General features: G+C 35.0%; 1 long non-coding RNA gene across 1 annotated transcript; it reads right to left on the bottom strand.

The window, feature by feature from the left end:
* Nucleotides 1-9,016: 9,016 nt before the first annotated feature.
* LOC117298805 lies at nucleotides 9,017-11,493 on the bottom strand. The gene is made up of 3 exons (XR_004519996.1): nucleotides 11,363-11,493; nucleotides 9,870-10,044; nucleotides 9,017-9,351 (listed from the first exon to the last, which is right to left on the bottom strand). It is a non-coding gene; the product is annotated as an uncharacterized LOC117298805 (long non-coding RNA).
* Between the last annotated feature and the right edge of the window lie 4,822 nt (nucleotides 11,494-16,315).

Below are 16,315 nucleotides of genomic sequence, written 5' to 3'. Positions count from 1 at the left end.
AAATATTTGAGTTCAATAAGAGACCTCAGCTGAGGTCTTGAGTACAAGGCATCTGAAGCACACAACTTGTTTTTTTCCCATTATTCTCTCGCAATTTCGACGACAAAATAGAGTCCACATTTCCACAGGTTTTGTTATTTTATGCAAATGTTGAGGTACAGCAAGTGAGAAGACTCATGGTCTTTGACAATTGCCAATAGTGTCCAGTGTCTTTTATATGTTATAACGTCACTACGAAATAATGAACTGAAATTCATTCCAACTTGGTGAGCCCGTTTAAGTCCTAGACTATATCTTTTGGTCATGACTGTAATTGGTTGATCAGTTAAGCCTCGTCTTTGATGCACGGACCAATCACAGCTGAGATGCACTGAACCAAATGTTTGCAAAACAAAATTCCCTCTATACATTTTTAGCTAACTTTTGTTGTTGTAATAATTCACACTTTTTCATGTTTTTTGTTTTCCTGATAGCTGAATTCATGTTATTAACAATGATTTAATAGACTTACTGGTTTCATTCTATCATCTGTCAGAAGCTAGTATAACACACTAACAATTCCCTGGTCAGAACTGACCCGGACTCCGAGTTCCGTTGAGCATGACCTATTTCCGGGTCAAGTTGACCTGTAAACAGGCAGAAAAACAAAAACAAACACAACCCAAAGAAATTCTTCAAACTGACATAGAATCTGAAGGACAATCTGAAAAACAACATTTTTAGCCAGTTTTCGGGTCAACTCAACCCGGAAATAGGTCATGCTCAATTTTGACCAGGATTTTTTTATTTTAAATGTAGTAAATTACGCTTCCGGGTCGCAGGCAACGCCTATGCCGTGCAGCACTTCACTTCACTGAGGCAATGTCCACGGTAACTACAGCCTTGGTCGGTCATTTGCTCTATCTTTAGGGTTGCAGGTTTGGTCTACTAGTCTAGGCCTAAGCTATAAACCAATTTCGATTGTCATTTATACTGTTTTGAGGTTGGAAAAATCAAATAATGTAAAGTTTTTTTATTTGACAGTTTATTTGTTATTCAGAATAAATGTATTTTTGTCTCTAATTAATAAACATCTTGACTTGTTGATTTCATGAGGCGAAAGAATATGTGTCAACCCTAACCCTAACCCTAACCCTTAAACTCCAACCCTAGCTCTAACTTTAACCGTAACACTAACCCTAACCCTAACTCTAACCCTAACACAATTCTAACTCCAACTTTAACCATAACAATAACCATAACCCTGACTCTTACCCTGGCCATAACCCCCGTTTCAAATTTGTTTTTAATCTAAATTGAAAACAACTGCTGGATTTACCCCTCGCAATTTATTTGAAATTTAAGGCCCAAATTTGATAAAACTTCTGGACTTATCCTTTGTGATTATGTTCAATTGTTGGCTTTAACTTAATAAATAGAGTTACCCTTGTTATGTTTTAAATATGAGGCCAAGACTAAACTGCTAATCCTAGCCCAAACTTTTATCCCAATCACAACCCTAACTTTAACACTTTGTTCATCCCCCCACAATTTAAAAAAACTGCTGGACTTGCTCCTTTTGTGAACAAAATTAGATTAAACTTCAGGACCTATCCGTAGTGATTTTATTTTTTATTTTTGAGGCAAATTTTGTTGCTAACTTTAATCATTAGTGATTGTGATTACCCCTTGTGATTGTTTTATATACTTTTACACAAATTCGCTAAAACTGCTGGATTAACCCCTTGTGATTGTTTTATTACTTTTACACAAATTCGATAAAACTGCTGGATTTACCCCTTGTGATTGTTTTATTACTTTTACACAAACTTGATAAAACTTCTGGATGTAACCCCAAGTGAATTTTTTACCCAAATTTGATAAAACTGTTGGACTAACCCCTTGTGATTGTTTGATTATACTTTTACAAAAATGTGATAAAACTGCTGGACTTACCCCCTTGTGATTGTTTGATGACTTTTACACAAATTTGATAAAACTGCTGGACTTACCCCTTGTGGTTGTTCTATAACTTTTGTACAAATTTGACAAAACTGCTGGACTTACCCCTTGTGATTGTTCTATAACTTTTACACAAATTTGATAAAACTGCTGGACTTACCCCTTGTGATTGTTCTGTAACTTTTACACAAATTTGACAAAACTGCTGGACTTACCCCTTGTGATTGTTCTATAACTTTAACACAAATTTGATAAAACTGCTGGACTTACCCCTTGTGATTGTTCTGTAACTTTTACACAAATTTGACAAAACTGCTGGACTTACCCCCTTGTGATTGTTTTATGACTCTTACACAAATTTGACAAAACTGCTGGACTGACCCCTTGCGAAATGTTTTATAACTTTTACACAAATTTGATAAAACTGCTGGACTTACCCCTTGTGATTGTTTTATTACTTTTACACAAATTTGACAAAACTGCTGGACTTACTCCTTGCGAAATGTTTTATAACTTTTACACAAATTTGATAAAACTGCTGGACTTACCCCTTGTGATTGTTTTATTACTTTTACACAAATTTGACAAAACTGCTGGACTTACTCCTTGTGATTGTTTTATTACTTTTACACAAATTTGATAAAACTGCTGGACTTACCCCTTGTGATTGTTTTATTACTTTGACACATTAAATTTGATAAAATTGCTGGACTTACCCCTTGTGATTGTTTTATTACTTTTACACAAATTTGATAAAACTGCTGGACTTACCACCTTGTGATTGTTTTATGACTTTTACACAAATTTGATAAAACTGCTGGACTTACCCCTTGTGATTGCTTAATGACTTTTACACAAATTTGATAAAATTGCTGGATTTACCCCTTGTGATTGTTCTATAACTTTTACACAAATTTGACAAAACTGCTGGACTTACTCCTTTTGAAATGTTTTATAAGTTTTACACAAATTTGATAAAACTGCTGGACTTACCCCTTGTGATTGTTTTATTACTTTTACATAAATTTGACAAAACTGCTGGACTTACTCCTTGTGATTGTTTTATTACTTTTACACAAATTTGATAAAACTGCTGGACTTACCCCTTGTGATTGTTCTATAACTTTTACACAAATTTGACAAAACTGCTGGACTTACCCCTTGTGATTGTTCTATAACTTTTACACAAATTTGATAAAACTGCTGGACTTACCCCTTGTGATTGTTCTATAACTTTTACACAAATTTGATAAAATTGCTGGACTTACCCCCTTGCGATTATTTTATGACTTTTACACAAATTTGACAAAACTGCTGGACTTACCCCTTGTGGTTGTTCTATAACTTTTGCACAAATTTGACAAAACTGCTGGACTTACCCCTTGTGATTGTTCTATAACTTTTACACAAATTTGATAAAACTGCTGGACTTACCCCTTGTGATTGTTCTATAACTTTTACACAAATTTGACAAAACTGCTGGACTTACCCCTTGCGAAATGTTTTATAACTTTTACACAAATTTGACAAAACTGCTGGACTTACTCCTTTCGAAATGTTTTATAAGTTCTACACAAATTTGATAAAACTGCTGGACTTACCCCTTGTGATTGTTTTATTACTTTTACATAAATTTGACAAAACTGCTGGACTTACCCCTTGTGATTGTTTTATTACTTTTACACAAATTTGATAAAACTGCTGGACTTACCCCTTGTGATTGTTTGATTACTTTTACACAAATTTGATAAAACTGCTGGACTTACCCCTTGTGATTGTTTTATTACTTTGACACATTAAATTTGATACAATTGCTGGACTTACCCCTTGTGATTGTTTTATTACTTTTACACAAATTTGATAAAACTGCTGGACTTACCCCTTGTGATTGTTCTATAACTTTTACACAAATTTGACAAAACTGCTGGACTTACTCCTTTCGAAATGTTTTATAAGTTTTACACAAATTTGATAAAACTGCTGGACTTACCCCTTGTGATTGTTTTATTACTTTTACATAAATTTGACAAAACTGCTGGACTTACTCCTTGTGATTGTTTTATTACTTTTACACAAATTTGATAAAACTGCTGGACTTACCCCTTGTGATTGTTCTATAACTTTTACACAAATTTGACAAAACTGCTGGACTTACCCCTTGTAATTGTTCTATAACTTTTACACAAATTTGATAAAACTGCTGGACTTACCCCTTGTGATTGTTCTATAACTTTCACACAAATTTGATAAAATTGCTGGACTTACCCCCTTGTGATTATTTTATGACTTTTACACAAATTTGACAAAACTGCTGGACTTACCCCTTGTGGTTGTTCTATAACTTTTGCACAAATTTGACAAAACTGCTGGACTTACTCCTTGTGATTGTTTTATTACTTTGACACATTAAATTTGATAAAACTGCTGGACTTACCCCTTGTGATTGTTCTATAACTTTTACACAAATTTGACAAAACTGCTGGATTTACCCCTTGCGAAATGTTTTATAACTTTTACACAAATTTGACAAAACTGCTGGACTTACCCTTTGTGATTGTTCTATAACTTTGCACAAATTTGACAAAACTGCTGGACTTACCCCCTTGTGATTGTTCTATAACTTTTACACAAATTTGACAAAACTGCTGGACTTACCCCCTGTGATTGTTCTATAACTTTTACACAAATTTGATAAAACTGCTGGACTTACCCCTTGCGAAATGTGTTATAACTTTTACACAAATTTGACAAAACTGCTGGACTTACCCCTTGTGATTGATTTATTACTTTTACACAAGTTTGACAAAACTGCTGGACTTACCCCTTGCGAAATGTTTTATAACTTTTACACAAATTTCAAAAAACTGCTGGACTTACCCCTTGTGATTGTTTTATTACTTTTACACAAATTTGACAACACTGCTGGACTTACTCCTTGTGATTGTTTTATTACTTTTACACAAATTTGATAAAATTGCTGGACTTACCCCTTGTGATTGTTTTATTACTTTGACACATTAAATTTGATAAAATTGCTGGACTTACCCCTTGTGATTGTTTTATTACTTTTACACAAATTTGATAAAACTGCTGGACTTACCACCTTGTGATTGTTTTATGACTTTTACACAAATTTGATAAAACTGCTGGACTTACCCCTTGTGATTGCTTAATGACTTTTACACAAATTTGATAAAATTGCTGGATTTACCCCTTGTGTTTGTTTTATAACTTTTACACAAATTTGATAAAACTGCTGGACTTGCCCCTTGTGATTGCTTAATGACTTTTACACAAATTTGACAAAACTGCTGGACTTACCCCCTGTGATTGTTTTATAACTTTTACACAAATTTGACAAAACTGCTGGACTTACCCCTTGCGAAATGTTTTATAACTTTTACACAAATTTGATAAAACTGCTGGACTTACCCCTTGTGATTGTTTTATTACTTTTACACAAATTTGACAAAACTGCTGGACTTACCCCTTGTGATTGTTCTATAACTTTTACACAAATTTGACAAAACTGCTGGACTTACCCCTTGCGAAATGTTTTATAACTTTTACACAAATTTCAAAAAACTGCTGGACTTACCCCTTGTGATTGTTTTATTACTTTTACATAAATTTGACAAAACTGCTGGACTTACTCCTTGTGATTGTTTTATTACTTTTACACAAATTTGATAAAACTGCTGGACTTACCCCTTGTGATTGTTTTATTACTTTGACACATTAAATTTGATAAAATTGCTGGACTTACCCCTTGTGATTGTTTTATTACTTTTACACAAATTTGATAAAACTGCTGGACTTACCCCTTGTGATTGCTTAATGACTTTTACACAAATTTGATAAAATTGCTGGATTTACCCCTTGTGTTTGTTTTATAACTTTTACACAAATTTGATAAAACTGCTGGACTTGCCCCTTGTGATTGTTTTATTACTTTTACACAAATTTGACAAAACTGCTGGACTTACCCCTTGTGATTGTTTTATTACTTTTACACAAATTTGATAAAACTGCTGGACTTACCCCTTGTGATTGTTTTATTACTTTTACACAAATTCGATAAAACTGCTGGACTTACCCTTTGTGATTGTTGTATTACTTTTACACAAATTTGATAAAACTGCTGGACTTACCCCTTGTGATTGTTTTATTACTTTTACACAAATTCGATAAAACTGCTGGACTTACCCTTTGTGATTGTTGTATTACTTTTACACAAATTCGATAAAACTGCTGGACTGACCCCTTGTGATTGTTTTTATTACTTTTACACAAATTTGATAAAACTGCTGGACTTACCCCTTGTGATTGTTTTATTACTTTTACACAGTAACCTACGTGCACAAATCAACAAACTAAGACTTGGGTTGACCATCACCCCACTAAGCATCTGGGTATGGTGCAGATTCTTTTTATTATTCCGTTTGAATTTATTGTCATTCGGTTTTCTCATATAATTTTCTAATATAATTTCTCAATAGTTAGACATAAAATAATGACACTATAAAGTACTACAATCAATAATTTGAATATATAAGTAAATCCTTCGTCAATGTACAGCCATATGTTTCCCACTGCCAAGTCAAACTTGCGTTTATATCCATACCTCATGAAAACAGTACATACCTTTTTATTAAGGAGTAACCAATAAACAATGCCATTTAACGAGGCAGAGAAAAATAAACAAGATATTTGAGTCTTAAAATGCTACATATTATATTCTTCAGTTGCATACATTTAACATAATGCATGAAACATTCAGTGTAAAAAAAAACATGTTCAGCTTAAAGGATTTGGGTACTTTTTCAAAATGTCCATAGATTTACATTAAACTTACAGGGTTTGAAGAAAATAATAGCAGAAAGCTTCCCTTCAAATATTACTTACTGAGGTGCTGTAGTTTTTGAGAAATGAGTAAAACAATGTCATGAAAATACGTTTTTAAATGATTAAAATAATTTTCGTCTCATGAGACGAAAATTATTTTCATGACATTGTTTTACTCATTTCCCCAAAACTACAGCACCTCAGCACGTAATATTTTCAGGGAAGCTTTCTACTATCATTATCTTCAACCCCTGTAAGTTTAATGTACATCTATGGACATTGTAAGGAAAGCTGTATGTAGGGAACATGGAGGGAAGCTTTCTACTATCAATATCTCCAAACTGTGTAAGTTTAGTGTAAATCTGTGGACATTGTGCTTTTTTGTCCTAAAAAAGTTACATAGACCCTTTAAACATGCATTCTGTCTATTTAGCACTCAAGTGTTCACTTTGAACATTACACATCTTTGAATTATATTTATTAATCAATGTGAATTTTACCTTTAACAAAGTAAAGATAAAGGGCTTAGTAAAAAATCTACTGATTTAGTCTCACAAAACGAAGTTATTACCTCAAAATACTTCGAGATGGTTGTACACAATTACATTGCAAATTTGTCTGGACATTTCGTCATGTTTTCTACCTTCAACAAATAAACTAATTTATACAGAAAATTTACTAAACCAGCGCTTTCTTGCCATGATGTCTAAAATGCCAAAGAACTTAGGTGACTTAAAGACGGTGGACACTATTGGTAATTGTCAAAGACCAGTCTTTTAACTTGGTGTATCTCAACATAATGCATGAAATAACAAACCTGTGAAAATTTGAGCTCAATTGGTCGTCGAAGTTGCGAGATAATAATGAAAGAAAAAACACCCTTGTCACACGAACTTGTGTGCGTTTAGATGGTTGATTTCGAGACCCCAAGTTCTAAACTTGAGATCTCGAAATCAAATTCGTGGAAAATTACTTCTTTCTCGAAAACTACGTCACTTCAGAGGGAGCCGTTTCTCACACTGTTTTATGCCATCAACCTCTCCCCATTACTCGTTACCAAGTGAGGTTTTAAGCTGATAATTATTTTGAGTAATTACCAATAGTGTCCACTGCCTTTAAGTTTGTTCAAATATAAAATTAACTTTTAATTGTTCTGAGCGTTTTCACTAATTTGATAGTCTTAAGGTTTTACAAAAAAGTACAAACACGGGCTCATGACATTGGTCTTGGCATTCTCACATTTTTTTCTGGCAACCTGATTGGATTGTTTGCTCCTTATGAAAGCTACTATTATTATTTATTCGACCAAAACAACACAAAATGTACAAAATAATAAATTATGTACAAAATAACATGAAAGCAAACACAAGAAAGCTGCACCATGTTTAGAGTCACATTTCTAAGTACTCTGACTCCATCAAAATCCAACGGGTATTGTACATGAATTTAATGAATTTGTTTTCCCATGATGCCTTGCAAAAGGCCAGGCTTGCAATTGTTTTCAAGATCAACTGGTCTGGGCTTTGAGCTTCCTCAAAATGGTAATCGATTTCGATGGATTTAAAAAGGTCTATGTTAGGGGACTTGCTGGGACGATAGGTGGCAGCAGACTTACCGGGTAAAGCCATTGTTCTCAGAATTATAGCACATGGTTCAGAACTACGTAACAATGGAAATTTACCCTTTAAGTCTGCTGCCACCTAGCGTTAGAAAGTCTCCCATTATGTAACAATGATTTAGGCTATGTCTGAGTTAGTGGCTGTGGATGCGGCTTGATCGTCACGTAAACATGTTTTAAGTATGGTATATAACGCCCATAGCAACAGCTACAGCCATAGCCACAACCACACAATCAGACACACCCTAAGCTAGTCCTTTCTCGAGTGTCGTCTTACAGTAAGGCGCCATCATGGTCCAGTGTGGTCCAGTTGAACATGTGGGGATCATCTATAGTTATAGACTTGACACAGTCTTTCTTCAGTCAATGGCAGTCCAAACAGGATTTAAGCTTTGCATGGTTGTAAATATCATGTGTAAAATCTCCCCTGGGTGGAGATTGTTGGAGAGTTACTCCGAATGTTCAATGCCATGTCCAGCTTGTTCCAGATGAACATGTTGCGAATCACCATGTGCACAGATGAAAGTTCAAATTGAGAATGTTCGTTTGCTCAACAGCTGATCTCTGGTTCAGGCCAGAGATCATCTGGTTAAACTTGTCCACAGTTCCAAAAAGCTGTGAAGCTTTGCATGGTGTAAAAAAGTATTGAGACGTGACTATACAACAAGTAAACTTGCAGGTACATCCATGTGTAAAATCTCCATTGGGAGGAGAGTTGGCTCTGAAAAGAGTAGTGCATGTCTTATCCATTTGAGGCAGATCTTCTTCGGTCCAAAAATGGGTGTTTATTCTCACAAAATTCCTACGTCACTTGAATGGTATGAACTTGTAGCAGAGAGTCACCGAGCTAGACTGACCCAGTCCTTCTTAAAGCTGGTGGCAATCAGTCCAAAAGGTGTTTAGCCTCAATGTTGCGTGTATGTCATCTCCAAGGTAGTCGACTCAATCTGTAGAAAATGGATGATTTTTTTACGATTAAGAATTTTTCCTTGTTTTGAGGAATAGTTGCCTCTAAATGCCTACAAAGAAAAAATCTCCTTTAGCTCCAATCAGTTCTTCAATTCATTGAACATGCAAACACAGCATCACTCAACATCTCAGGTTTTGCTAGGTGTAGGACGGCTACATTGTGGGCAGTTTCTTTTAAATGAAAACCTAACAAATAATGCATTGTGTACCCCAAGTTTTTGTTTGGGGACAGTTTCAAAAGGGGACCAAAGGACAGTACCCAGGGAAAGCCCACAATAAGAATGTCTGATATATTTGTATTAAAAACAAATCTTTTTTGACAAGTTTCCCACCCGTTAGTTGTATGGTGTGTTTATCACAAACGAAAAGATGCGAACTTATGTATTCTTTAAAATGTTATTGACACCTTCAAACCTCAACTCATTTGCTAAATATGGGTTAAACCTTCTCTTTTAAAAATGAACGTTTTAGAATGTTTTTTCTTCTTCAAACTTACCAAGTTTCTTCGGTTGACCTATTGCTCCTGCTCAAAAAGTGTTGGTAAGCCTCAACATCGCCATCGCCACAAAGACTCATCAGGCTAGACTTGACACAGTCCTTCTTCAGCTGGTGGTAAGTCCCAAATGTGTTAATCAGCCTCGAGATATCATCTTCCAGGCCATCATCTAAACCTATGGTCAGAAATTTCAAAGATTTATTTTGATAAACTTAGCAGTTGTTCTGAATACTACTCAAGTCTGAATGCTTATAAATAAGATTCCTCCTCAGCTTCAATCAATTTTTTAAATCGTTGAAAACTCGAACACAACATGACACAACTTTCCAGGTTTTGTTGAACTTTCTAGGTTTTCAAAATCCTTTTCTGCCAAACTTTACTACCTTTTAAAATGAAGTTTTACTACAAGTTCGGTTGCATGGTTAATTGAAAACTTATGTATTCAACGATTTCAAAACCTCCAAAGTTGCTATTTCTCAAACATTCCTTACAAAATATTTGTTGGGTGCACCTTCTCTCCATAAGCAAATAGTTATTTGTTTGTATAGTGTGTTGTTTCACACCAAAGGATGTGAATGATTGTATTCATTCAAATCGAATTGAACCCTTCGAACCTTAACTCATTTGCCAAATGTGTGGGGTAAAGGTATTGCTTAAAGACATTGGACACTATTGGTAATATTGTCTAAGGCTAGCCTTCACAGTTGGTGTATCTCAACAAATTATGCATAAAATAACAAACCTGTGAAAATTTGAGCCCAATCGGTCATCGAAGTTGCGAGATAATAATGAAAGAAGAAAACACCCTTGTCACACGAAGTTGTGAGCGTTTAGATGGTTGATTTTGAGACCTCAAGTTCTAAACTTGAGGTCTCGAAATCAAATTCCTGGAAAATTACTTCTTTCTCCAAAACTATGGCACTTCAGAGGGAGCTGTTTCTCACAATGTGTTATACCACCAACCTCTCCCCATTACTTGTCACCAAGAAAGGTTTTATGCTAATAATTTTTTTGAGTAATACCAATAGTGTCCACTGCCTTTAATCAAAAACAGGTTATCAGCCAAAAGAACATTAAGTTTACATTGTTGTGACTAGTGCCCCTTTTCAATGTTTGGTTAGCAGAGAAAATTTGCTTATATAAGAAGAATCTAGAATGATTTTTTGCCTTAAAGACCATGGACACTATTAGCAATTATCAAAGACCATTCTCACTTCGTGTATCTTAACATATGCATAAAATAACAAACCTGTGAAAGTTTGAACTCAATCGGTCATCGAAGTTAAAAGATAACAATGAAAGAAAAAACACCCTTGTCACACGAAGTTGTGTGCTTTCAGATGCTTGATTTTGAGACCTCAAATTATAAATCTGAGGACTCGAAATCAAATTTGTAGAAAATCAATTCTTTTCTCGAAAACTTCAGAAGGACCCGTTTCTCACAATGTTGTATACTATCAACCTCTCCCCATACATTCCTCGTAACCACTTACCAAGTGATCTTCAGTTGATTTTTGCACCCGTCCAAAATGTGTTGGTTATAGCCTCAACCATGGAGGTAGAACCTCAACACCGCTTCGTCCCTTGAGTGGTTAATCTTGTAGATGATGGTCGTCTGGCTAGACTTTACACAATCCCTCTTCAAAACCTATGTTTTGTTGAAATATCAAAGATTGATATATATAAACCCTTTTAAAACAAGTACCGTTTGTTCCGAGGACTAGTCAAATCTAAACGCTTAAAAACAAAAATCTCAATCACTTCTTAAAGACAGTGAACACTATTAGGTAATTGTCAAAGACCAGTCTCCTCACTTTTTGGAATAAACCTTCTCTTTCATAAAGAACGTTTTAGAATGAATTTTGTCCCCACTTTACCAAGTGGTCTGCAGTTGACTTTTTACTCCTGTCCAATTAGTGTTGGTATATAAGCCTCAACATCGACTAGACACAGTCCTTCTTCAGCTGGTGGTACAAAGTCCAAACCGGTCCGGGTTGTAGTCGCCACTTCATAAGAGACTGCTCAAAACTATTCAGAAGGCATGAAAACAAGTGTATTTGTAATGATTTATATTTGCAAGAAGAGCCGACTCATTATGTAAAGGCAGTGGTGATTACTCCAATTACTTATTATCATAAAACCTTTCCTGATTACGAGTAATGGGAAAGGTTGATAGATAAAACAGCTCCCTCTGATATAGTTTTCGAGAAAGAAGTAATTTTCCACGAATTTGATTTCGAGACCTCAAATTTAAAATTTGAGGTATCGAAATCAAGCATATGAAAGAACACAGCTTCGTGTGACAGGGGTGTTTTTTCTTTCATTATTATCTCGCAACTTTGACGACCGATTGAGCTCAAATGTTCACAGGTTTGTTATTTTATGCATATTATGTTGAGATACACCAAGTGAGAAGACTGGTCTTTGACAATTACCAATAGTGTTCAGTGTCTTTAAATAGTGACTTTGCATGTTTTGATTTTACTTCCAAAGTAAATCAATACATTTATAAGAGATGTTTGTGGTCTTCTAAATTTCTTGATGGAGTTATCCAACTTAGTACGTATTTTCCACACCAGCATAGCTTCTAACTTTATTACATGATACATTATCAAACCTTTTTCATGCGGGACTATCAGTCCCTGATGGATAGGCATCACCTCAGCTGTGGTGTCGTAGGGTGTCGTGGCTGAGCTGATTAGAGCACCAGACTCAATTTCTGGGTGGAGTGGTGAGTTCGAATCCCGGTCGTGACACTGGTGTCTGAGCAAGACACTTAAAGACAGTAGACACTATTGGTAATTGTCAAAGACTTGTCTTCACAGTTGGTGTATCTCAACATATGCATAAAATAACTAACCTGTGAAAATTTGAGCTCAATCGGTCGTCGAAGTTGCGAGATAATAATGAAAGAAAAAACACCCTTGTCACACGAAGTTGTGTGCTTTCAGGCGCTTGATTTCGAGACCTCAAATTCTAAATCTGAGGTCGCGAAATCAAATTTGTGGAAAATTACTTTTTTCTCAAAACTACGTCACTTCAGAGGGAGCCGTTTCTCACAATGTTTTATACTATCAACCTCCCCCATTACTCGTAATCAAGAAGGGTTTTATAATAATAATTATTTTGAGTAATTACCAATAGTGCCCACTGCCTTTAACCATGATTTCTTCTCTCACCAAGGGTGTATGGGTACCTGTGAGGACAGAGATGGTTCTTGTAAGTAATCTAGCTTAGTATATAGCGCATATTTGGCAGCACAGGCTGTATCCAGGGAGCTGAGATGGTTTAAAGATGGCATGAATTAAATTGCCCAGTGACAAGGGGCTATAATGTTGGAAGTGCACACGAGACGCCCATCGGGTGTGTTTAATCGTCTTATAAAGACTGGTTGTTATTGTCTGTGGAAATTGCAGCACGCAAGCCACTTCACCATCTTCAGGATGACAGCCTCAGGCCCAATTTCATAAAGCCTGTATAAGCACAAACATTTGCTTAGCATGAAATTTCTTCCTTGATAAAAACAGGATTACCAACCAAATTGCCACGTGATTTTCAGGATAAGCAAACAAGAACTGAATACCAGTATCAAGCAATATGCAACAAATGGAAATTTGGTTGCTAATCCTGTTTTTATCAAGGAAGAAATTTCATGCTAAGCAAATGTTTGTGCTTACAGGCTTTATGAAATTGGGCCATGTTCTTTAGATAATCCCAATACTTTACCAAACCGATGCCATCTACGGTGTCTCAGGGCTGACATCTGTGCACAGTTGCTTTCCACACAACATCCTCTTTTAGCAATAATGCAGGTTACAGACTGTTGAAAAAAAAGAAGGGGATTAGTTAGCCTGTAGGTGGAAGCGTTGGGTGCGCTTAATTAGTTTTCCCGGGTTGACCCAGGGGCAGATTTCATAGAGCTGCTTAAGCAGAAAAACTTGCTTAACAATGGTCTGCTAAACAGAATTGAGCAGGATGCCACTCACAAATTGTACCTGTGACATGGTAGTTTAGTTGGTAACGTTCTTCCAGTAAGCACAGTTTTGTTGTGTTTAGCTACTTGCGGAGCGGGTCACTTTGGGCTGACCAAAGTGTATGACGTCACGATGAAAACTTTATCAATGACCACCATTTTGTTTTGTAATTCAGCGGGACACGTGCAGGAAGTTTGACGCATTACTTTAGTAAATACTTCACCCGATACTTATAACCTTTGCTGGAAAGATCTCCAAAGACGTTTCAGGATTGTTTTGTTTGCTCAATTTGTGAGTTTCAAATTGCATCCAGAACATCTACTCTAGGAAGAACAGACTCTGTAGGAAGACCAAAAAAAATGTTAGATGTGAGGACAGATCAGAGTTTGGGGGACCAAAAGTGGACAACTCATCCCCCCCCCTCAAAAAAAAAAATATGGTCGAGTAAAAACAAAACTTGTTTCAACTATGATACATTTAAACTATAATACAGTCCCTTTTTCAAAATCTTCATTATCTGCTGTTAGAATTTGTTTCCCCATTTTTTTATAAACTATGTATGAGGAAAAAAAATCATCAAAATTTCTGATAGCAGAAAACAAACTTTGAGAAAGGACTATTAATTGAACATGATTTTTGTTTTTACCCTACCAGACTTTAAGGGGAAATGTTTTGTCCACTCTGGTCCTCCCCCAGAGGCTGCGGAAGTAAAAGTTTGATTCCCAAATCTGTGGAATTAAACGTTAACTCCCACATTATTGTGGAAAGAAACGTTAAATCCCAAATCTGTGGAGAGTTAGTCTTATCTCTCGGCCTAAACTAGAATGGTGTGACGGTAAAGGTCTAGAGTATCCTTTTAGATATTCTAGACCATTACTGACTCACCATTAATACATAGGCCTACTTAGACATCACTGAAGTTCCCCAATGGCTACTCTGTTCCTGATCCTTCCTTCCCTCTTCCCACTATCTGGATTCGATCTTTTTTTTTTTTTTTTTTTTTTTTTAAATACCTTTTCTCGTTTTTTAATTTGTTTTTATTTTATTTGTATTATTATTTTGTTCGCAGCGCTCAGACTAAGGCATAGAACCGTGCGAGCTAAATAAATAAAGATTTGCATTTCGGGACTTCAGCTTTAAAAAAGAAATCAGGTTTTCTGTTGTCCCCCTTTTTTAAATGTCATCTTTGATCTTAGTGGGCAAGTGTTACAACTATGTTGTTTATAATCTTATCTTTACTCTTAGTTTTTAATTAGTTAATTTTTTTTATTTAGCATTGATGTAATGCTGATATTCGGATAAGTAAATATTAATTTAGCTTGTCTAAATTTTCTTTTTACTATACTCCTAAATCGAACATTAGTCATCCACTGGGCTATGTTGTTTATTATCTTTCACGATATATTAACACCTTAATACTTATACAAAATGTTAAAACTTATTATTTTAACTTAAGAAGTCTACAACCAGAATGATTTAATGCTGATATAAGGAATGTAAATTTTAATTTAGCTGGTCTAAATTGTCTTTTTACATACTCTTAAATCAAACATTAACCATCCAAGGAGCTATAAAATAATGATCAATTATTACCTTATTAATCATACAAAATGTTAAAACTTATTTAATTGACGATATCTACAGTTAGATTTGATGTAATGCTGATATATGGAATGTAAATATGAATTTAGATCGTCTAAATTGTCATTTTACATACTTCCAAATAAAACATTAATCATCCAAGAAGCTATAAACTAATGATCTATTATTACCTTATTTTTACACAATTTTAAATCTTATTTATGTGAAGATGTCTACATTCAGATTTGAAGTAATGCTGATTTTAGGAATGTAAACAGTAGTTTAGCTGGGCTAAACTATCTATTTTTTACTCCTAAATCAGACATTAATCATCACATGAATGTTTGGCTGCATGATGGTTACTATTAAATTACTTTGTGGCAAAGACGACCTAATTGCAGAATATTTTATTTATTTCCCGCTTCTTTCTGGATCCTTCCCTTAATCCCTTTCTCCTCTCTTTTTCTATAAATGGATATGTATTTGTTTGTACTTGTTTTATGCCTCTGAAGAAGGTCCGGTTTGGATCGAAAGCTAAGGCCACCTATCCTATTCATTATATTTATTTAAAGTATTTATATATGTTTTTTGCTCGTGTTCTAGAAGAATTAATGAACACTATTTTGACGTCGGTTTAAGTATGATTTTGTTACCTCCTCCTTTATGTTACACTATTTGAAACGTTAAATGACAATTGTGGTTCAACATGACAACTGATGACGACTTGATGTATCAACTCTCATAGAAATTTCCAGTTAGACTAGTCTCCTAATTAAAAACATCATTGGCTTCGACCAATATGCAACTCAAGAAATACCAAGAAAGTGTTAAGTAACCTTGACAACTCTACAAGCGAGGACAACATCAACAAGGTCGCCGAACATCTTGGAG

Source organism: Asterias rubens, chromosome 13 (genome assembly GCF_902459465.1).
Source record: "Asterias rubens chromosome 13, eAstRub1.3, whole genome shotgun sequence".
Lineage (NCBI taxonomy): Eukaryota > Metazoa > Echinodermata > Asteroidea > Forcipulatida > Asteriidae > Asterias > Asterias rubens.
The sequence above is the reverse complement of the archived record's forward strand: the minus strand, read 5'-3'. Positions and strand labels throughout refer to the sequence as shown.